This window comes from Hibiscus syriacus, unplaced genomic scaffold, assembly GCF_006381635.1.
Source record: "Hibiscus syriacus cultivar Baekdansim isolate YM2019G1 unplaced genomic scaffold, ASM638163v2 tig00112289_pilon, whole genome shotgun sequence".
Lineage (NCBI taxonomy): Eukaryota > Viridiplantae > Streptophyta > Magnoliopsida > Malvales > Malvaceae > Hibiscus > Hibiscus syriacus.
Genome location: NW_024063295.1, coordinates 1,214,629 through 1,238,599, shown reverse-complemented (window position 1 = coordinate 1,238,599; position 23,971 = coordinate 1,214,629). Strand labels below are relative to the sequence as shown.

General features: G+C 34.4%; 1 pseudogene; it reads left to right on the top strand.

Moving 5' to 3' along the window:
* The first annotated feature begins 1,164 nt into the window (after nucleotides 1-1,164).
* LOC120177435 lies at nucleotides 1,165-22,705 on the top strand (annotated as a pseudogene).
* Nucleotides 22,706-23,971: the final 1,266 nt, after the last annotated feature.

The window sequence follows — 23,971 nt, the reverse complement described above, 5'->3', positions numbered from 1 at the left end:
TATTTCTTATTTTCTATTTTTCCCCTTTGATTTATTAGGTTATCATTTTTTTCCTTTTTAATATTGGTATATTTTTTTATCTAACCTTGTTGATTTAGAATAAATTCCAACCAGTCAAAGGTAAGTAATTCGAATTGAACTTTAAATTTTCGCAAATAAAGATAACCAAAAATTAATTGGTACCGAAAGGGTGGTTCAAAGGCGTTAATCCTTCCTTGACTGTAACCGACTCACGAACCCGACGCATTTCTGGTAAAACGAAGATCTGGTAAGAGGGTGTCTGATCCACCTAATTATTTTTAAAATGATCGGTGACGACTCTAATCCACATTATCCAAGTCAAAGTCCAATTCCGAGCCCACCTGAAATACGGTCGCGACAATATGAAATCGAATATATGATGTACTAATTGTGTAACTCTATTGGTTATAATTTTAAGGTTAAACACTTTAAAATTCTAATATATTATGTCCACTCGCTAAAAATATTTATGTCAAGTGGAATTTGCTGAAGCCATCAACCCTCCATCGACCGGCATATTTTTCTGCTTATCGGAATAAATAGCCTACTAATCAAATACGGTATATAGGTAAGATTTTTGATAAGTTGATATGGTTTATTAAAATATAATTTGATATTTGATTATCAAATTTGTTTAATTCATTAATCTATAGTTAATTTTATTTTACGGCTAATACACAGTAAACGTCATTATAAATATCTCAAATTAAGATTAGAACAAAGGATGTATCGCTTACAATCATAATCGATCTTTTTTTTTTAATCTTCTTTCATTTTTAATTTTCTTCTTCATCAAAATACTAATTAAAGATTATTTTCTCATCAGTCATAATTTTATGCTCAAATAAAAAATAAACCACTAATTATTTACTTATGAGATAAATTTATTATTATCAACATAATTAAATTAATATGATATATAAATATCAAAAATCAAATTATAATCATATTAAATTTGAACTGTGACATTAATTTTTTTAAAGAATATTAAAGGTGGATAATAAAAAATTGGTAAAATTTTAATTTTGAGAAGAAAAATAGCGTAGCATACGTGGCAGTGGAGTAGCCGTATCTTGTTTGGCGACCTGTAAACTTGTCCATCTCATGCACAAAAGACTGGTGATTGTTGCTTTCCTCTCCACAACCACCACACATGGTGTTGTAGGAATCAGATAACTCCTCCTCTCCAGATCATACCAACGAAGCCCCCTTTGAACCCCATATCACAATGAAGCCCCACCTCCACATCCTCACCTCTAATTTTAACCCTTCGCCTCCACCTCACCTTCTTCTACGACGCCGTCCGCTTCCCTCTTCCCGCCTCCCCACCGCATCTCTCTCCGATCACAATGCTCGCCGCCGCCCCTCTTCCGAGTATTCCCTCGCTCTACGCGCCGTCGTGTTCACTCCCCTCCTCGCCGCCGTCGGCTTCGCCTCCTGCCCTACTAAGGTGGAGGAGGAGGAAGCGGTTATTTCGGCGAGGATATACGACGCGACGGAAATAGAGGAGCCGTTGGCGTTGGGGAAAGATAAGAAGAAAGTGTGGGAGAAGCTGATGAATGCCAGAATTGTTTATTTAGGAGAAGCTGAGCAAGTTCCGATTACTGATGATAAAGAATTGGAGCTTTAGATTTTTAAAAATTTGAAAAGACGATGCGTTGAGAGCGATATGCCCTTGGCTCTGGCTCTCGAAGCTTTTCCTTCTGATTTGCTAAGTCAACTCAATCAGTTTATGGCTAAAAGGTTACTTTCTATTGCAATAACTTCTGTTTCTAAAATATTAATAACTATACTATTGTAAAATTAAATTATTTTTTTGCATAACTTTTTATACGATTTTTATCGTTTAATCCAACAATCATGTTCATGATCTATTCTGGTATATGTTTACATGCAGAGTTTCAATTAAATTTAAATTTCTAATTATTTATTGAATTTAAAAATTCAATTGTCAAATATAAATTGTAAAAACTGTATTCTCCATCCATATGATCGATGTATTGAACTGAATCAAAAATATTATGTGCACAATGAGTATTTTACATTGCAAATTATATTGGTTGTATCAAACAAATATTTATAGAACAAAATCTTATGAAGAGGATCCTTTATATATGTGTATTTCGTATGTATATATATAAACATGCACATTATATGACATTGGTGTATATGTTGTTTAAAATAGAAAAAAAATGTATTACAGGTAAGAAATTGGAACGACTGTATTTAAGTGTTCAATTGCTTCTAATTTTGAGAGCTATGTTGTTGACAGGATAGGTGGAGAGGAACTGAAATCTTATGTTTCACATTGGCCAACTTAAAGGTGGCATGAGTATGACCCCATTTTAAATTATTGTCGCGATAATGAAGTTCGCCTTGTTGCTTGTGGAACTCCTTTAAAGGTACTTCTAAGTTGTCACTTTGTCATTGGGGATTTTGCACTGCCCATTCTGTTTGCATTGATTATGCCAGCATCCTTTCTTTGTCAACTATTGCTTCATCACTCTATTGGGCTTGTTGAAAAGCTGATTTCTATAATTTAGACTTCTTTTGGGGTGTCTAAGAGCGTAGAATGTATTGTTAACTTATTGTAATAGATATTATTAGTTGTATTATGTTTAGAAGACTTGATTTTTTTAATTAGGCTGGGTTACTTTGGATGGAGACGGTAAGATATATTCTCGGATTTAAATCGTAATTCAAGATACTTGTGGTGTCATGTGTAAAAAGAAAGAAAAAAAACTGTTTCAGTTTCATATAAATGTTACGTTATCAATCTTTCATTTCAGTTTGTGCACGAGGCCAATATTAAATTCGCATAGAGTATTCTAATTATTTTGACGCAGATCCAAAGGACTGTGCAAGCTGAAGGCATTCGTGGCCTCTCTAAGGCTGAGCGCAAGGCATATGCTCCTCCAGCTGGTTCAGGTTTCATCACAGGGTTTAGTTCTATTTCACGCAGATCATCAATGTATAATCATTTCCCAACCCAGTCAATTCCATTTGGCCCAAGTTCATATTTATCTGCACAACCTAGAGTGGTTGAGGAATATAACATGTCCCAAATTATTTTGAAAGAAGTTTCAGATGGAGGTGGCACAGGTTTGTTAGTAGTTGTGACTGGTGCAAACCATGTCCAATTTGGTTCTAGAGGGACAGGGGTGTCTGCCCGAATTTCTAATAACATTCAGAAAAAGAACCAAGTGGCTATACTTCTTAATCCTGAAAGGCAGTACATAAGAAGGAGATGTCCCTCTTGCTGATTTCTTGTGGTATTCTGCAGCCAGACCATGCAGTAGAAACTGTTTTGATCGTGCTGAAATTGCTCGAGTTATGAATGCAGCTGGCAGGCAGCGAGATGCCCTACCCCAGGTTAGTTGTGCTTAAATCTTTATGGTATCTGGCAGCGAGATTCCTTTTATTTTATCATTCTTTTCTACTATTTTCAGGACAAGTGAACAATTATCCATTGTATGCTCTATCGAAAAAGGAAAAAAAAGAGAAAAAAGAAAGAAGAGAAGAAAGACGTGAAAAAGAATTGAGAACGAAACAACAACAAAGAAAAAATTCAATGCATTTCGAAAAGAAGTTTGTTGTTTGATAGTTTGTCTTTTTATTTTGTTGCGCTTAATGTTTTTTTTGATGGACTTGAAATTATTTGTTAGTTCTTTGCCTTGAACATTTAGTCATATATTTAGCTTTTTCCCCACCTTTAACTAAGCCTCATTATAACTAATAAAAAATCATTTGATTTATGCATCGTGTTCTCATTAGTAGTGGAGATTTGATTTATTTGCAGGCTTATGATAATATCGTGTCGATTCTGACATTGAGCGTTTTTTTACCCTAAACATATTGAGTGATTTGAGTGAATCCCGGTAAGGTGTTGAGTTATGAGCATTGAGATTAATGAATGAATGGATATTACAATTGCACTTGACTTGTTCCAATTTGTGATGTTCAATTGATTGATTTCTTGACTTGAACAGTTATTGTGGTCTCTACCTTGCTTTCTCGAATATGAAACTTGACAAAGAACGGTAAATGAAATTTTTGACTGATTTGATTAATCATACTTGAGGACAAACATGAGATAAGTGAGGGGGAATTTGATGAGGTTTAGAATCGTTAATCTTTGCTCGTTATTTCTTCGATTTTGTGGAATTATTATTGCTGAATTGGTCGTGTTATACTTATTCTTGTGCAAGTCCTTTCTTTCTAGAATTAGTGACAAAACGGGTGCATTTTACATTTTTTATTATTTGGTCACGGCTGGAGACATGGGCACGATTCTAGGCACGACTCAGTGTGACGTGTCAGTTTCTAGTAGGTCCAGTCAACGACGGTTTCTAGAAGACTTCTTCCGCACGCCTTCTAAAAGATTGACGAGCAAAGTTGCATTAGAAGACTAGTTTAAGTTTGAATTTAAATTAAAAAATAATTATCTTAGGATTATTTTATTTTATTTTCTTGTTTATCCTTAGGCTTTGAGAGGCTATAAATACCCAATTGGGGTAAGCCTAAAATCATCACTCAGATTACAATCTTCTTTTCTTTGTAGTTTTTATAAAAACTCTCTTTTTACTTTTCAAGTTCTTTTCATTTTTATTTTATTTTTCAAGTTTTGTTTTCAATATGCTAAGTATGATTTTGTCATGCTTAGCTAATTTTTTCATAAGTCGAGAGTTGACGCGATAACTCAATTTCAACGGGAAAATTGAAACAAATTTTTAATATCTTCGGAATATCTCTCTCAATCTCTACGCTTATTTTTCAAAATAAAAACAGTTTTCAAAATCAAGATTACTTTGGTCAAAAGGTTGTTGCGATTAAATGTGTGGGAGGAATATTCGGCTTATAGAAAGCAATTCGACTTCCTGGGAACACACTTGGCGAGATGGCTTCGCCAAGAGGGAATTGAGATCGAAATTAACGGTTATTGAAGCAACAATCCGAGTCGGTCGCCACAAACTTAAACGGTAATTGATCTACAACAATTGATGTTGTTAGAATCAATTACCGAAGTCGGAATCAAAGATTGCCTTAGGTAATCGGTACACAAGATAGAGTAACGGGGATTGCCCTTGTAGACAAAGTAACCGACGTGAATCCCGGAGGGAAAATCTTATTCAATAATCTAAAGGAAATTAAGTCAAAGCAAGGCTTGAGGCTATTTTTACAGTATTCATTCACAATCTTTATTATCTTATTTTTACTTTAATAGCTTTTATTTGTTTAATCGTTTTTATTACTATTTAGATCTCATTTAATCAAACCCCTTATTTTACTATATTTCGCATGGTTTAAAACAATCAAACATAAATTTATGATTTTCTAAGTTCTTGAGGATTTAAGCCTTAATTCTCTATACTACACATTTCCTTATTAATTAATTTAGAAAAATGAATTATTTTGACATCGAAAACGACAGTTGTTAAATTAGTGCCGTTGTCGAGCAATTCACCAAAGTTACTAATTTTTTGTTTGCTTTTGATTTATGATCAGGACTAATCCGGTCACATTAGTGGAGTACATCTCAATGATCGAAGCAAAAGTTAGGAGACTCCACGCACAGACGCTTCGGGAAAGAAGGAGACAACAAACAAATCCAGAAGAAGAATCAAATTCAGGGGAATCCGTTGATACAGAACCAATTCTGATAGCCGATCATACTATCTGGGAGTTAGCCGCGACACCTACTGAACAAGTGCCTTTGTGTATTGATTTTCCCCAATGTGAAACTCCGTACCAGTTGAAAACTGGCCTTATTCATCTCCTCCCTACATTCCGTGGATTGTCAAATGAAGATCCACACAAACATCTCAAGGAATTTTTATTTTATCTTCCCCCTAATTCTGTAACTACATGGGCTCTAATAACTCGTCTTTTTCTTGATAAATTTTTCCCTGCGTCGAAAGTATGTGAACTACGAAAGAGAATACTTGGAATCAAGCAGTTTAATAGAGAGTCACTGTAACATCCTCAATATCGGGTTAGTGACCAAATTGTAAAGTTTCGGAATTTGGTGACTAAAGTATAAGAATGAAATAGTTCAAGGATTATTGGATACATATGATGAAGGTTATTTTGTAATTGTTAAAGGAAATGAAGGGCAAAATGGTAATTGGTTATGAAAGATATTTTTTATCCCTTTATTAAGAGATAAAAAACATGAGAAGATGAAAGCATTTCATCTTCTTCTTCCTTTCTCTTCCTCTCCCGTAAGAGCAAGGGCAAAGGTAAGTTTCTTCATTAGTTGATTATTTGTTCAATTCAAGGTTGGGTTTTGATTATTAGATGATAATTAAGCTTAAGGAAAGCTTAATTTGTTCTAAAACAACAATATGAAAGGTATAAGAGAGATTAAAGATTTGGAGTTTTTATATGAAACTTTGGAAAAGGATTGATAAGTAGAATTTGAAGTTGAATTTGACTTGTCAATGGTTAAATTAAGAGATTTGGAGTGATAGAATTTGATTTAGAACACATTGAAAATTTGGTATGATTTTTGAATCTTATATGGATGATAGAATTCTAAGGTTTAAGATGAAATAAATGAATATAGATTGGTTTAAGTATGTGTACTAGAGTTAAGAATGAAAAGGGGATGATATATGAAGTGTTTGAGAGAAATTGAAGTGATTTTCGAGCTTAAAATATGAGTTCTGGGCAAGGGGAATCGGTACCCATTCAAGGGGAACCGATACCCCTTCAAGCGACAGAATTCCAGAATGCCAGAGGGGAACCGATACCCCACAGGGGGAACCGATTCCCCATATAGGAAAATGTTAATATTGGTTTAATATAAGTTCGTTTAAGTTGCTAGTATCCACTTAAAAGGTGTAGGTATCTAATAATTGTCTTAAATTGTATAATTATGTAGATTCAAAGCCTAAACGAGTTCCGGAATCATTGACAAGTAAGATCGATAAAAAGGGAAGATAAGAGATTGAAAGGGACTAGTGAGGCCAGGTGAGTGCATATTAATTAGTTTATGGTGCTAAATGGAAACAAGACTTGCGACAAGTCTATTTCCTCTGTTAGAATGCATGAATATATGATTATACGTATATGAATGACATGAATTGTATGTATGCATGATTCTATGTGTAACATGCTTTTGAATGTAATGTTATGAGAAGTATGTGCTATGTAATGTATATATATGAACATATGTGAAACTGAACTATGTGACTGCATGAGAAGATATGAATCATATGACATGATATATGTGAACATGAGAAAACAAAGTATAAGATATGAACTATGTGATCCTATGAGAATATGAAAAGAAGCTATGTGACTACAGGTATATGTGAAAGAAGCTATGAGCTTATATGGCATGTGATATGAAATATATATGTGAAAACAAGTATATGTGATGAGATAAGATTTATGTGATTACATGCAACGTATGATATTAGATATATGATTACACGTACATGTGATACGTGACTGAAAAGAAAAGATATGTGGTTATAAGAGAAAGAATATGAATAAGTAATGTGAACTGTTATAAATGATAATGCCCATGTTATGTGATATGAGAGCTAGGGTATAGTTGGCATGCCAAGGGTCGAGGGTTTACCTATGTTCTTCGGGACATATGGACTGTTTACCTATGTTCTTCGGGACATATGGACTGTTTACCTATGTTCTTCGGGACATATGGACTGTTTACCTATGTTCTTCGGAACATATGGACTGTTTACCTATGTCCTTCGGGACATATGGACTGATTACCTAGGTTCTTCGGAATCTATGGACTGGTCCTTCGGGACATTGATCGAGCTGTGGTGACAGCATATGTGTGCACAACCTCAATGTACTCACATACCTTAAGTTCTCACTAGTGTACATGGGCTAAATACGAGATAATATTAATAAACTTGATATGATGATATGTTTGTTTCCTTGTGAAATGTTATGTGTGATATATGATTGCACAAATGGTTTATTGAATCATATGATAAAAAGAATCAATGATAGTGATAAGCATGAAGATGATGATATAGTTGCTTTTGTGTATTTGTTTTATGATAGGATATATATATGAGTACATGTTACAGTATATGTGAATAATTGTAATGGATTTACATGGTGATATAGTAATAAGTTTACAAGATAAATTATATGAATATAAGAGATCATAGGAACTTGGGTTAAGAGGTATGAATAATTATGACATATATGTATGTATGTATTTGTTACCTGTAAGAGTGTATGAATTGCATGAATGATAACAGTAATCGTTCATGTATGATTATTAGTTAAAGTTTGCACATATGTTTATTGCCTCACTAAGTCATAGACTTAGCGTGTGATTGTTTCACACGTAGGTTTCGAGAAGAGTAAAAAGTGATGCGGAGCAAGACAGGTCAGTTACTTCTTACCGAAGATCAGATCAGAAAGATCTCTTGAATTAGATGTATTCTGTACATTGCAAATAGTTGGCATGTAATTAACATTTTTGAATTGTATATGCTCTGATCGGTTTTGTCAAAAACATGTAAGCCCTGAATAGTTCTGGAAATATTTTGAATAAGTTACATGTACAAAAGTTTTAAATTACTCACTATTTTATACGAAAAAAAAAAGAAAAAAAGAAAAAAATTGTTTGAAAAGTCAATGTGACCCTTCGGACTCGTATCCGGGTCGGATACGGGTTGGGGGTGTTACAGTCACTTTACGATTAACGAGAGGTTTAAGAAGTTATGTTATAGTTGCCCACAACACGGGTTAACCGAACAAACACTCCTTCAATACTTTTATGAAGGATTATCTCGCCTGGAAATGAAGATGATCTTGGTGAATATGACTCCTATTGAGGCTGACTTAATATCGACGATGCTGGCACAAAAATGAACCTCATCGAAAGGTTCATGAGATAAGTTCATATTTCTTAGAAAATAAGATAGATAAGTTAACTAAAGTCGTCATCTTTCTTGTTGCAGGAAAGACAAGACCAAGCAGATTATGTGGAATATGTTCATTACCTGATCATCCGACAAACAATTGTTCACTGATTCAAGATGACGCAGCAACTCAAGTCAATGCAGTCGGGAACTTTACAATACTTCCCTAAAGAGCTTATAATCCCTTCGGTAATACATATAACCCAGGATGGAGGGATCATCCAAATTTTAGTTATGCTCAAAACTCAAGACCGAATCAAAGTTATCAAGCGAGACCACATCCACCACCACAACAGCCGCATAATACATCATTAGAGTCGATTGTCGAGATGTTATCAATTTCCTAAGAAAATTTCAGATTCGTACTGAAGCCCACTTACAAGAGATAAACAAGCAAATGAGTCAACTCGCTCAAACCGTAGGCCGCTTAGAATCACCAGGTAAACTTTCATCCCAAACCGAGATAAATCCAATGGAAAATGTCAGCGCTATCACTCTTCGGAGTGGTACAGTAGTGGTGCCACCTATTCCAAAAGATGAAGAAATCCAAAAAAGGAAGAAGACTGATGATTCAGGATCCCAGAAGAAGAATGAAGAAGAACAAAGGAATGATCCAACACCATTTCCTTATGACGTGCCACCACCTTTTCCATCGAGGTTAGTTAAAAGGGATAAACAAGTTGAGGAAAATGAAATACTAGACGTATTTCGGAATGTGCAAATCAATATACCTCTCCTTGAGGTTATCCGAAAGGTTCCACGATATGCCCGATTTTTTAAATATCTTTGTACAACAAAGAGGAAGCTTACCAGGAATGAGAAGGTAAATCTAGGCGAATATGTCTCAGCTGTATTACAACAAAAGTTACCATCGAAATTAAAAGACCAAGATATGTTTGCAATACCCTGTAAAATTGGTAAAGTTGGGATAAAACGAGTCATGTGAGATCTTGGCGCTTCTATTAATGTAATACATCTCTCTGTTTATAATATGATTTCTAACGAGCCTTTTGGAAGGATACAAGGATATCAATTCAGCTTGTCGACATATCTGTAATCTATCCGGAAGGACTTTTAGAGAATGTGCTAGTTGAGGTAAACAACTTAATATTTCCTGATGATTTTTATATAATTGACATGGAGAGTGATTGCACCAATACTTCGTCTGATATTCTATAAGGGCGTCCCTTTCTAAATAATGCGCACACAAAGATTGACGTAAGAAGCAGGACTATAACCATGGAGTTTGATTGTGAGATTATTAAATTTGATGTGTATAAGAAAATGAAACACCCAGACAAAGTGGAGAGCTTAAAATATGTTGGTGTTATCGATCCTTTGGAAAATGAGTTTGTAGAAACTAATTTTTCTTTTGATCTATGCAGGGAGTTAGAAGATCATGATGAGGAAATCAGAAAGTTGAAAAACTATTTTCAGATTGTGCCGATTTGATTCTTTCTAAGTCTAAAATTGTGCCTTTTGTTTTGCAGGCACCAAAAATTATGTCGAAACCATCGAAGAATCGTTTGAGGAAATTAATTTTTGGTAAAAAAGATGTTTTGACGGTTATTTTTTTTGACAAGATTTTTAAATTGGGAAATATCCAAATAAATATTTATGAGAGTCTTCAAATTTCTCATAAGGAATTTCTTAGTTGGAAAAAGAAAATGAAGTGGAAGTATTTGTCACAGAACCAGTAGTCTGAATTAGGTCGTCGAGCTAACGACGTTAAAAAAGCGCTTCATGGGAGGCAACTCATTGTTTTTTTAATTCTGTTACATTTTTTTTTATTCATATTTTTTATTTAGATTGAGCATGTTTTATTTAATTTTTTTATTATTTTACAAGAACCAAATATTTTTAATCAAACTTAAACGACAAAGATTTGCGGAAATTCTAATTTGAACAGTGTCAATTTCGAGCAGTTACTGACACGCAAAAAAGTGAAAAAATTACCCCAGCCTGTGCGCACAGTTTTATTAAACGACACACGTTAGCAAAACCCCTTAGAGGAGACTGTCGCACGTTAGCAAAACTCAAAAACTTTTTCCAACCTTTTTTTTGTTACCTTTCTGCTGCCTACCCCACTCCGCAATCCTTTCTTCTCCTTCCCTTTGATTGTAGACCCCATAATCCCTATATTTATTACCTCTTTAATTTTAAACTCCCTTTTATTCTCATAAAAACAAAACCAATTTGACTCAAACACTTCCCCCCACACACAACAGAAATAAAAAATTCAAACCTCTTTTCCTCTTCATCTTCTTCAAAACAATTACTTACTCCCTCAAAAACACCATCGTCTCTTTTTTTCTCACCGTTAGTGGCCTTACAGAACCACAATGCCCTTGCTAACGTGCTCACACCACGATGGTGCACATAAGGAACCAACAACACAATGATACCAAGGCCAGCATCGAACACTTCGACCACGCCGTACCGTTTGGTGTTCGCACCCACCGTCTCTCTCCTCCCCGGATCCAGTACTTTTCGTCATCCATCTTCGCCCCAGAGGTAAATTTTGATCTTATTTCCATTCAACTATTACTAATGTATCATCCGATTTATGGTTTTACAGAGGATCTCAAAACCAATTTTCCACCGACACAACCCGACCTTGTTTCTAGTTCACAGCATTAAACCTGAGCTGCCCACTTCTTCGCCTATCACTGTGGTTGTGTTCGACACTAAATCCGGGGAATACTCTATTCCTTCTCTTGCACTTTATTTTTATGTTTTGAGGCAAAATGCTTTAAGTAGGGGGAGTAGAGTGTATGATTGAATTTTCATTTTCTTATCTTTATGTTTTGATGCTAGTATGTGTTGGTTGGATTTTTCGGAAATTTCATTGAATTTTTTTGTCTTGTTGAAATTTTTTTGAATGTATGCTTGTTTGGGAACACATGATTGTTTATGTTAGGATGTTCTTGATAATAGATAGCATGAATTGTGATAAGTTGGTATTTTTGTGATATTACATGACTTTGTTGGTTGCAATGTGATTAACTCAATGCATGAAAACAATTTGGTGAGATTTGAATCTTTACGAGCATATCATTTTCGCTCCCATTTTGTTAGATTGAGTGTGTCGAATTTGACATTGGTATTCTAGAACTTGCATGTTAAATACTGTCGAGATTACACATGAACATGATGCTTAAAAATGATTTGTGCAAATTAAGATTAACCATTCTGTTTCCCCACTAAATTACCTACCCATACATTTTTCCCTTAGTTAACCACTTTTGAGCCTAATCCCACTTCTTTGTTTTCACCATGTTTACAAACCCGAGCCTTTTATTTTATCACTCTTCTCTACCATTTTTAGGGCAAGTGAACAATTATCCATTGTATGCTCAATTAAAAGAAAAAAAAAAAAAAAAACAACAGTTCGAAAAAAAAAGATGTTCAAAAAAAAAAAAGAGAAAAAAGAAAGAAGAGAAGAAAGACGTGAAAAAGAATTGAGAACGAAACAACAACAAAGAAAAAATTCAATGCGTTTCGAAAAGAAGTTTGTTGTTTGATAGGTTGTCTTTTTATCTTATTGCGCTTAATGTTTGCTTTGATGGAGTTGAAATTATTTGTTAGTTCCTTGCCTTGAACATTTAGTCATATATTTAATCTTTTCCCTACCTTTACCTAAGTCCGTTACAACCAATAAAAAACACTTTGATTTATGTATCGTGTTCTCATTAGTAGTGGAGATTTGATTTACTTGCAGGCCTATGGTAATATCGTGTCGATTATGACATTTAGCGTTTCTTTACCCCAAACACATTGAGTGATTTGAGTGAATCCTGGTAAGGTATTGAGTTATGAGCATTGAGATTAATTAATGAATAAATATTACAATTGCACTTTACTTGTTCCAATTGGTGATGTTCAATTGATTGATTTCTTGACTTAAATAGTTATTGTGGTCTCTACCTTGCTTTCTCGAATATGAAACTTGATAAAGAACGATAAATGAAATTTTTGACTAATTTGATTAAGCATACTTGAGGACAAGCATGAGATAAGTGAGGGGAATTTGATGAGTGTTCAGAATCGTTAATCGTTGCTCGTTATTTCTTCGATTTTGTGGAATTATTGCTGCTGAATTAGTCGTGTTATACTTGTTTTTGTGCAGGCCCTTACTTTCCAGAATTAGTGACAAAACGAGTGCATTCTACATTTTTTTATTATTTGGTCACGGCTTGAGACATGGGCACGACTCTAGGCACGACGCGGTGTGACGTTACAGTTTCTAGAAGGTCCAGTCAGCAACGGTTTCTAGAAGACTTCCTCCGCACTCCTTCTGGAAGATTGACGAGCAGAGTTGATTTCGGAGACTAGTTTAAGTTTGAATTTAAATTAAAAAAAATTATCTTAGGATTATTTTATTTTATTTTCTTGTTTATCCTTAGACTTTGAGAGGCTATAAATACCCAATTGGGATAAGCCTAAAATCATCACTCATATTACAATCTTCTTTTCTCTCTAGTTTTTATAAAAGCTTTCTCTTTTTACTTTTCAAGTTCTTTTCATTTTTCTTTTATTTTTCAAGCTTTGTTTTCAATATGTTAAGAATGATTTTTGTCATGCTTAGCTAAATTTTTCATAAGCCGAGGGTTGACCGATGACTCAATTCCAACAGGAGAATTGAAACAGGCCCTTAATATTTTCGGAATATCTATCTCAATCACTGCGCTTATTTTTCAAAATCAAAACAGTTTTCAAAATCAAAGATTGACTTTAGTCAAGAGGTTGTAGTGATTAAACGTGTGGGAGGAAGATTCGGCTTATAGAAGGCAATTCGACTTCCTGGGAAAACACTTGGCGAGATGGCTTTGCCAAGAGAGAATTGAGACCAAAATTGATGGTTATTCAAGCAACAATCCGAGTCGGTCGCCACGAACTTAAACGGTAATTGATCTACGACAATTGATGTTGTTAGAATCAATTACCGAAGTCGGAATCAAAGATTGCCTTGGGTATTCGTTATACAAGATAGAGTCACGGGGATTGCCCTTGTAGACAAAGTAATCGACGTGAATCCTGGAGGGAAAATCTTATTCGATGATCTAAAGGAAATTGAGTCAAACCAAGGCTTGAGGCTATTTTTACAGTATTCATTCACAATCTTTATTCTCATATTTTTACTTTCATAGCTTTTATTTAATTAATCATTTTTATTACTATTTAAATCACATTTAACCAAATCCATTATTTTACTATCTTTCGCCTGGTTTAAAACAATCAAACATAAATTTATGATTTTCTAAGTCCCTGAGGATTTGACCCTTATTTCTCTATATTACACATTTCCTTATTGATTAATTGAGAAAAATGAATTATTTTGACATCGAAAACAACAGTTGTCAAATTGGCGCCGTTGTCGGGGAATTCACCAAAGTTACTAATTTTTTGTTTGGTTTTGATTTATGACCAGGACTAATCCGATCACATTAGTGGAGTACGACCCAGAGATCGAAGTCAAAGTTAGGAGACTCCATGCACAGACACTTCGGGAAAGAAGGAGACAAAAAACAAATCCAGAAGAATAATCAAATTAAGGGGAATCCGTTGATACATAATAAATTCTGATGGCCGATCCTACTATCTGGGAGTTAGCCGTGGCACCTACGGAACAAGTGTCTTTGTGTATTGATTTTCCCCAAGGTGAAACTCCGTACCAGTTGAAAACTGGTCTTATTCATCTTCTCCCTACATTCTGTGGATTGCCAAACGAAGATCCACACAAACATCTCAAGGAATTTCATATGGTCCGCTCCAGCATGAGACCACAAGGAGTAACCGAGGACCAAATCAAACTTAAAGCTTTTTCTTTTTCCTTAGACGATTATGCTAAGGAGTGGTTATTTTATCTTCCCCCTAATTCTGTAACTACATGGGCTCTAATGACTCGTCTTTTTCTTCATAGGTTTTTCCCTACGGCGAAAGTAAGTGAACTATGAAGGAGAATACTTGGAATCAAGCAGCTTGATGGAGAGTCACTTTATGACTACCGAGAGCGGTTTAAGAAGTTATGTTCTAGTTTCCCACAACACGGGTTAACCGAAAAAACACTCCTTCAATAATTTTATGAATGATTATCTCCCCTGGAAATGAAGATGATCGATGTTGTTAGCGGTGGAGCCTTGGTGAATATGACTCCAACTGAGGCTAGAGACTTAATATCAACGATGACTGTAAATTCTCAACAATTTCGCACAAATAATGAACCTCATCGAAGGGTTCATGAGATAAGTTCATATTCCTTAGAAAATAAGATAGATAAGTTAACTGAAGTCGTCAACTTTCTTGTTGCAGGAAAGACAAAGACCAAACAGATTATGTGGAATATGTGCATTACATGATCATCCGACAGACAATTGCCCACTGATTCAAGATGAAGCAGCAAATCAAGTCAATGCAGTCGGGAACTTTACAATATCTCCCCAAAGAGCTTATAATCTCTACGGTAATACATACAACCCAGGATGGAGGGATAATCCGAATTTTAGTTATGCTCAAAACTCAAGACCGAATCAAGGTTATCAAGGAGACCACCTCCACCACCACAATAGCCGCATAATACATCATTAGAGTCGATTGTCGAGAGGATAGCATTTTCATAGGAAAAATTCTAGATTCGTACTGAAGCCCACTTACAAGAGATAGACAAGCAAATGAGCCAACTCGCTCAAACCGTAGGCCGCTTAGAATCACGAGGTAAATTTCCATCTCAAACCGAGGTAAATCCAATGGAAAATGTCAGCGCTATCACTCTTCGGAATGGTACAGTAGTGGCGCCACCTATTCCAAAAGATGAAGAAATCTAAAAAAAGGAGAAGACTGATGATTCAGGATCCCAGAAGAAGAATGAAGAAGAACAAATGAATGATCCAACGCCATCTCCCTATGACGTGCCACCACCTTTTCCATCGAGGTTAGTTAAAAGGGATAAACAAGTTGAGGAAATGAAATACTATACGTATTTCAAAAGGTGCAAATCAATATATCTCTCCTTGAGGTTATCCGAAAGGTTCCAAGATATGCTCGGTTTTTGAAGGATCTTTGTACAACAAAAGAGGAAGCTTACCGGGAATGAGAAGGTAAATCTAGGCGAACATGTCTCGGTTGTATTACAACAAAAGTTACCACCGAAATTAAAAGATCAAGGTATGTTCGCAATACCCTGTAAAATTGGTAAAGTTGGGATAAAATGAGTCATGTGTGATCTTGGCGCTTTTATTAATGTAATGCCTCTCTCTGTTTACAATATGATTTCTAACGAGCCTTTTGGAAGTATACAAGGATATCAATTCAGCTTGTCGATAGATCTATAATCTATCCGGAAGGACTTTTAGAGAATGTGCTAGTGGAGGTAAACAACTTAATATTTCCTGTTGATTTTCATGTAATTGACATGGAGAGTTCTTGCACCAATACTTCGTTTGATATTCTATTGGGGAGTCCCTTTCTAAGTACTGCAGACACAAAGATTGACATAAGAAGCGGGACTTTAACCATGGAGTTTGATTGTGAGATTGTTAAATTTGATGTGTATAAGAAAATGAAACACCCAGACAAAGTGGAGAGCATAAATTATGTTGGTGTTATCAATCCTTTGGAAAATGAGTTTGTAGAAACTAATTTTTTTTATCTTTGCAGGGAGTTAGAAGATCATGATGAGGAAATCAGAAAGTTGAAAAAATATTTTCAGATTGTGTCGATTTGATTCTTTCTAAGTCTAAAATTTTGCCTTCTGTTTTGCAGGCACCAAAAATTAAGTCGAAATCATCGAAGAATCGTTTGAGAAAATTAATATTTGGTAAAAAAGATATTTTGATGGGTATTCTTTTCGACAAGATTTTTAAATTGGGAAATATTTGAAGAAATCTTTATGAGAGTTTTTAAACTTCTCATAAGGAATTTCTTAGTTGAAAAAGGCGAATGAAGTGAAAGTGTTTGTCACATAACATGTAGTATGAATCAGGTCGTCGAGCTAATGACGTTTAATAAAAGCGTTTCATGGGAGGCAACCCATTATTTTTTTTAATTCTGTTACATTTTTATTTTATTTTTTATTTCGATTGAGCATGTTTTATTTAATTTTTTTATTATTTTGAAGGAACCAAATATTTTTAATCAAACTTAAACGACAATGATTTGCGGAAATTCTCATCCAAACAGTGCCAATTTCGAGCAATTACTGACGTGCAAAAAAGTGATAGATTACCCCAGCCCGTGCGCACCATTTCATTAAACGGCGCACGTTAACAAAACCCCTTAGAGGAGACCGACGCACGTTAGCAAAACCCAAAAACTTTTTCCCACCTTTTTTTTGTTATCTTTCTGCCGCCTACCCCACTTCCAATCCTCTCGTCTCCTTCCCTTTGATTATGGACCCCACCATCCCTATCTCTACCACCTCTTTAATTTTAAACTCCTTTTTATTCTCATCAAAAACAAAACCAATTTGACTCAAACACTTCCCCCCACACACAGCAGAAATAAAAAATCCAAACCTCTTTTCCTCTTCATCTTCTTCAAAATAATTACTTACTCCCTCAAAAACACCATCGTATCTTTCTTTCCTCATAGTCACTAGCCTTACAGAACCACAACGCCCTTGCTAACGTGCTCACTCCACGATGGTGCGCACAAGGAACCAGCAACACAATGATGTCGAGGCCATCATCGAACACTCCGACCATATCGCACCGTTCGGCGTTCGCACCCACCATCTCTCTCCGCCCCGGATCTAGTACTGTTCATCATCCATCTTCACCCCGAAGGTAAATTCTGATCTTATTTACATTTAACTATTACTAATGTACCATCCGGTTTATGGTTTTACAGAGGATCTCAAAGCCGATTTTCCACCGACGATACAACCCGACCATGCTTCTAGTTCACAGCATCAAACCTAAGCTGCCCACTTCTTCGCCTATCACCGTGGCTGTGGTTGACACTAAATCCGGGGAATACTCTATTCCTTCTCTTGCACTCTATTTTTATGTTTTGAGGCAAAACGATTTAAGTGAGGGGGAGTGGAGTATAGGATTGAATTTCCATTTGCTTATCTTTATGTTTTGATGCTAGTATGTGTTGGTTGGATTTGTTGGAAATTTCATTGAATTTCTTTGTCTTGTTGAAAATTTTTGGAATGCTATGCTTGTTTGGGAACACATGATTGTTTATATTAGGATGTTCTTGATAATAGATAGCATGAATTGTGATAAGTTGTTATTTTTGTGATATTCCATGACTTTGTTGGTTGCAATATGATTAACTCAATGCATGAAAAACAATTTGGTGAGATTTGAGCTTTTACGAGCATATCATTTTCGCTCCTATTTTGTTGGATTGAGTGTGTTGAATTTGACATTGATATTCTAGAACCTGCATGTTAAATACTGTCGAGATTACACATGAACATGATGCTTAAAAATGATTTGTGCACCTAAGGATTAACCATTCCATTTCCCCACTAAATTACCTACCTATACATTTTTCCCTTAGTTAACCTTTTTTGAGCTTGTTCCCGCTTCTTTGTTTTCACCATGTTTACAAACCCGAGCCTTTTATTTTATCACTCTTTTCTACCATTTTCAGGGCAAGTGAACAATTATCCATTGTATGCTCCATCGAAAAAGGAAAAAAAGGAAAAAAAACAACAGTTAAAAAAATGTTCGAAAAAGAAAAAAAAAAAAAAAAAAAGAGAGAAGAAAGAAATGAAAAAGAATTGAGAACGAAACAACAACAAAGAAAAACTTCAATGCATTTCGAAAATAAGTTTGTTGCTTGATAGGTTGTCTTTTTATCTTGTTGCGCTTAATGTTTATTTTGATGGAGTTGAAATTATTTGTTGCCTTGAACATTTAGCTATATATTTAACCTTTTCCCCACCTTTACCTAAGCCCCGTTACAACCAATAAAAGACCCTTTGATTTAAACATCGTGTTCTCATTAGTAGTGGAGATTTGATTTACTTGCAGGCCTATGGTACTATCGTGTCGATTATGACATTGAGCGTTTCTTTACCCTAAACACATTGAGTGATTTGAGTGAATCCCGGTAAGGTGTTGAGTTATGAGCATTGAGATTAATGAATGAATATTACAATTGCACTTGACTTGTTCCAATTGGTGATGTTCAATTGATTGATTTCTTGACTTAAATAGTTATTGTGGTCTCTACCTTGCTTTCTCGAACATGAAACTTGATAAAGAACGGTAAATGAAAATTTTGACTGATTTGATTAATCATACTTGAGAACAAGCATGGGATAAGTGATGGGGGATTTGATGAGTGTTCAGAATCGATAATCTTTGCTCGTTATTTCTTCGATTTTGTGGAATTATTGCTGCTGAATTAGTCGTGTTATACTTGTTTTTGTACAGGTCCTTACTTTCTAGAATTAGTGACAAAGCGGGTGCATTCTGTATTTTTTTATTATTTGGTCACAGCTGGAGACATGGGCACGACTCTAGACACGACGCGGTGTGACGTGACAGTTTCTAAAAGGTCCAGTCAGCAACGATTTCTAGAAGACTTCCTCTGAACGCCTTCTGGAAGATTGACGAGCAGAGTTGCATTAGGAAACTAGTTTAAGTTTGAATTTAAATTAAAAAAACAATTATCTTAGGATTATTTTATGTTATTTTCTTGTTTATCCCTAGGCTTTGAGAGGCTATAAATACCCACTTGGGGTAAGCCTAAAATCATCACTCAGATTACAATCTTCTTTTCTCTCTAGTTTTTATAAAAGCTTTCTCTTTTTACTTTCAAGTTCTTTTCATTTTTCTTTTGTTTTTCAAGCTTTGTTTTCAATATGCTAAGTATGACTTTTGTCATGTTTAGCTAAAATTTTCATAAGCCGAGAGCTGACGCGATGACTCAATTCCAACGGGAGAATTGAAACATGCCCTTAATATCTTCAGAATATCTCTCTTAATCTCTGCACTTATTTTTCAAAATCAAAACAGTTTTCAAAATCAAAGATTGACTTTGGTCAAGAGGTTGTTGCGATTAAACGTGTGGGAGGAAGATTCGGCTTATAGAAGGCAATTCAACTTCCTGGGAAAACACTTGGCGAGATGGCTTCGCCAAGAGGGAATTGAGATCGGAATTAACGGTTATTAAAGCAACAATCTGAGTCAGTCGCCACGAACTTAAATGGTAATTGATCTACGACAATTGATGTTCTTAGAATCAATTACTGAAGCCGGAATCAAAGATTGTCTTGGTTATTCGTTATACAAGATAGAGTCACGGGGATTGCCCTTGTAGACAAATTAACCGACGTGAATCCTAGAGGAAAATCTTATTCGATGATCTAAAGGAAATTGAGTCAAAGCAAGGCTTGAGGTTATTTTTACAGTATTCATTCACAATATTTATTCTCTTATTTTTACTTTAATAGCTTTTATTTATTTAATAATTTTTATTATTATTTAAATCTCATTTCACCAAACCCCCTATTTTACTGTTAAATTTGTGATTTTTTAAGTCCATGAGGATTCAACCCTTATTTCTCTATACTAGGCATTTCCTTATTTATTAATTGAGAAAAATGAATTATTTTGACATCGAAAACGAAAGTTGTCAATCATCAATGGATAATCATTTCCCAACCCAGTCAATTCCATTTGGCCCAAGTTCATATTTATGTGCACAAGCTAGAGTGGTCGAGGAATATAACATGTCCCAAATTATTTTGAAAGAAGTTTCAGATGGAGGTGGCACAGGTTTGTTAGTAGCTGTGACTGGTGCAAACCATGTCCAATTTGGTTCTAGAGGGACAGGGGTGCCTGCCAGAATTTCTTATAAGATTCAGAAAAAGAACCAAGTGGCTATACTTCTTAATCCTGAAAGGCAGTACATAAGAAGGAGATGTCCCTGTTGCTGATTTCTTGTGGTATTCTGCAGCCAGACCATGCAGTAGAAACTGTTTTGATCGTGCTGAAATTGCTCGAGTTATGAATGCAGCTAGCGGGCAGCGAGATGCCCTACCCCAGGTTAGTTGTGCTTAAATCTTTATGGTATCAGTGCATGTTTTATCTCCTTGATTTTTATTTAGTTTTTCTTTGGATGCATTGGTGGATCCTTTTTTTTTCCTGTTAATTTTAGTAAGTGATTCATGCTAAACCTCATCCTTCCTTCAAGTCGGTTCTTTTAACAATTTTTTACTTAGTGTTTTTTGAAAGTTGTGGTACAAAAGAAAACCTTGATGTTTGCAAACTTTTGTGCTGAAGTGACAGAATCACATGAGCAGATACACGCATTTTTCATAAATTTCAATATTTGGCAGTTTAAACAAGTATGAAATTTTGAATGATACTATGTTGCGTATATTTTCAAGGAAAAGGAAGGTTACAATTATCTTTAAGGAAAAGTATGACTATGTTTTACGTCCAAAATCAGTACGGTTCAACTCCTTCCAGAGCATTCATAAGTTTCAGAAGTATAGTATTTGAAATGGCTATCTTTCCTATATATTTCTACCAGGTACTTGGAAATGTTTTTGGAATAAGTCAGCACTTTAGGACATTTCTTGTGATTACTTGCAACAGTCCACAGGTGGTAAAGGCAAATGATAATGTGACTGATTTGCTTATATTTTTTAGACAAAGAAGATAACTGTAAAGTCTCTTATAAAAAAAAAAGAGATAATTGTAAAGTCGTGAATGAGTCAACTTTAAGTGGAGTTCCCTGAAAATCCCTTAGTTTATTAAGCTTTTTAAAAAGGAAATGATATTTTAATTGTCTAGTGATTCATCTAACAAGTAAAAATTGACTGTTTCCCTATAAGTTAGTTCCCTGGATATGCATACACTTATCTGCAGATACATCTCATTTGATATGGTTGATTGCACTCTAAGAACCACAGTTCTGCAAGGGGTTCTTTAGCTAAATAATGCAGGCGGGAATATTTTTTTTGAAAAAAGGAGATGGTTGAGAATTATTTTGGGATCTAGGCTATTTGCTACGGTGCACGTGAAATTTGTCATGTGGAGGTGAAGAGTTCCACACAATTTTGATCTATTTCATATGACGAGTTCTATTTTTTAATATATCTTATGAAACTCGTCACCTCCACGTGACAAGTTTTACGTGGACTGTAGCAAATGGCCGAGATCTCAAAATAATTCTCAACCACCCCTGTTTTTCAAAAAAATTCCCCACAATGTTCCCAAAATTTAAACCTTCTGCAAGTAATTTTATTATTTTCTTGGTTGCTGCCTAGAATATTTACATTAAATTATTATAAAAATCTAATTTTGTTTGTTTGTTTAGTACTTTGACATGGTATCTTTCTTAGATTTCTCTTCCTTTCCATGGTCAAAGTACTAAACCACCCCCATGAAATTTAAACCTTCTACAATATTTTTTCACAATTAGTACTTTGACATGGTATCTTTGTTAGATTTCTCTTCGTTTTCCTCTTCTACTGTTTTGTTTGTTTATTATAAAATTATTGTTTAACTAACTAGTAAGGACAAAACTCTCCTATGCTCGTGAAGATTAATTGTGAAAAAATATTGTAACAGGATCTTGAAAAAGGACTTGACCTTGGTTTAGTATCTCCGGAGGTCCAGCAGAACTTTTTCGATTTGGAGCAATATCCTCTTATTTCAGAGTTTACTCACCGTTTCCAGGTAGATTCACTTTCTCGAAATGGAATTTATTGTAATTATGTAATAGTTTCTATTATACAAAATTCACGTCTCATGAAGATGATACTTGTATTTGATTGTTAAGCGTAGAGTGTACAATAATCACTTACAACATTGTTGAAAGGTTCTCAAGCTGACCACAGAAAATTTTGGTACACTACAGGGATTAAAAACTAAAGATTTAAAAAGTTAATGCTCAAATTAAGGCATTAGACAAATTAAAAACTGAATCAAGATCAAATTGCATTAAATGAAAATTCAAGGAAACAAATCATATACAAGTAGTGACCAAAATGGAAGAAACAAAGCAGGGTATCAACGCCGCAAATATGTAACTTTACAAGGACTCCCGCCCTAATTTTGTTAAACGTTAACGTCGGGTGGCTATATTAAAACTATTTAAATAGTTCAGTGGTCATATTGACGTAAATCTGAAAATGGTGGTCATTTCATGACCAAGCTCATAGTTGGGTGGTCATTTATGTAGTTTACCCTATGTTTTATGAATACTATTGAACATTTATAGTATTTTCGTGTACATGTTAGTATATCTTATATTCTTGTTCGAGGAGCATTATCATCTGAGATTGTCAACACCTCCCATCATAGTCTATTTGGTTTTAAAAAAATATATAGGTTATTTTCATTTCCTTAGTAATAGAAAAATTAAATAAATCGTGTTTTGTTGTAAAATTAGAAAGTGTGAAAAATGAAAACAAAAATAAATGGAAATATGAAAATATAAAAAAAGATGTTTTAAGTATTTTCATTAAATTTGTTTTTGAAATTTGAAAAAAAGAAAAAGAAAAAATGAGATCTAGATTTTAACTTAACTTGCACAAATTCAAATCATTCTAACAATATTTTTATATAATGGTATCTAAAACCCTCAAAATTTTTGCAAAAAAATCAATAAAGTCCCAAAAAAATTTACACTCAATGTGGTCCTTAAACTGAACTTTTTAATAATTTAACTGCATAATATTTTTATATTTAATGTATTGAATATCTTAATAATTATTTATATTTTAAATTTAAATAATACCTTATTTTAAAAAAAATTAGTTCTCAAACTTTCTAAAAAAATCAATTGGGTCCTCGAACTTAGTAAAAAAAAGCTATTAAATAGGAGGGACAAAGATATCATTTTTAAAACACAATTTAAAACTATTTACTATAAAATTAGAAATGAGTTACAATTTTAACATTAACAACACATGTAAAAATGTATTCCTGCATTAATCTCATATACGTTTTAATAGCTTTAAATTTAATAGCTTTAAATTTTGATTGCTTCAACTTGGAAAATATTCCTTATAAATAATAATAATAAGACAGCTGTAGCTGCCTACCTCACATGACATTTTC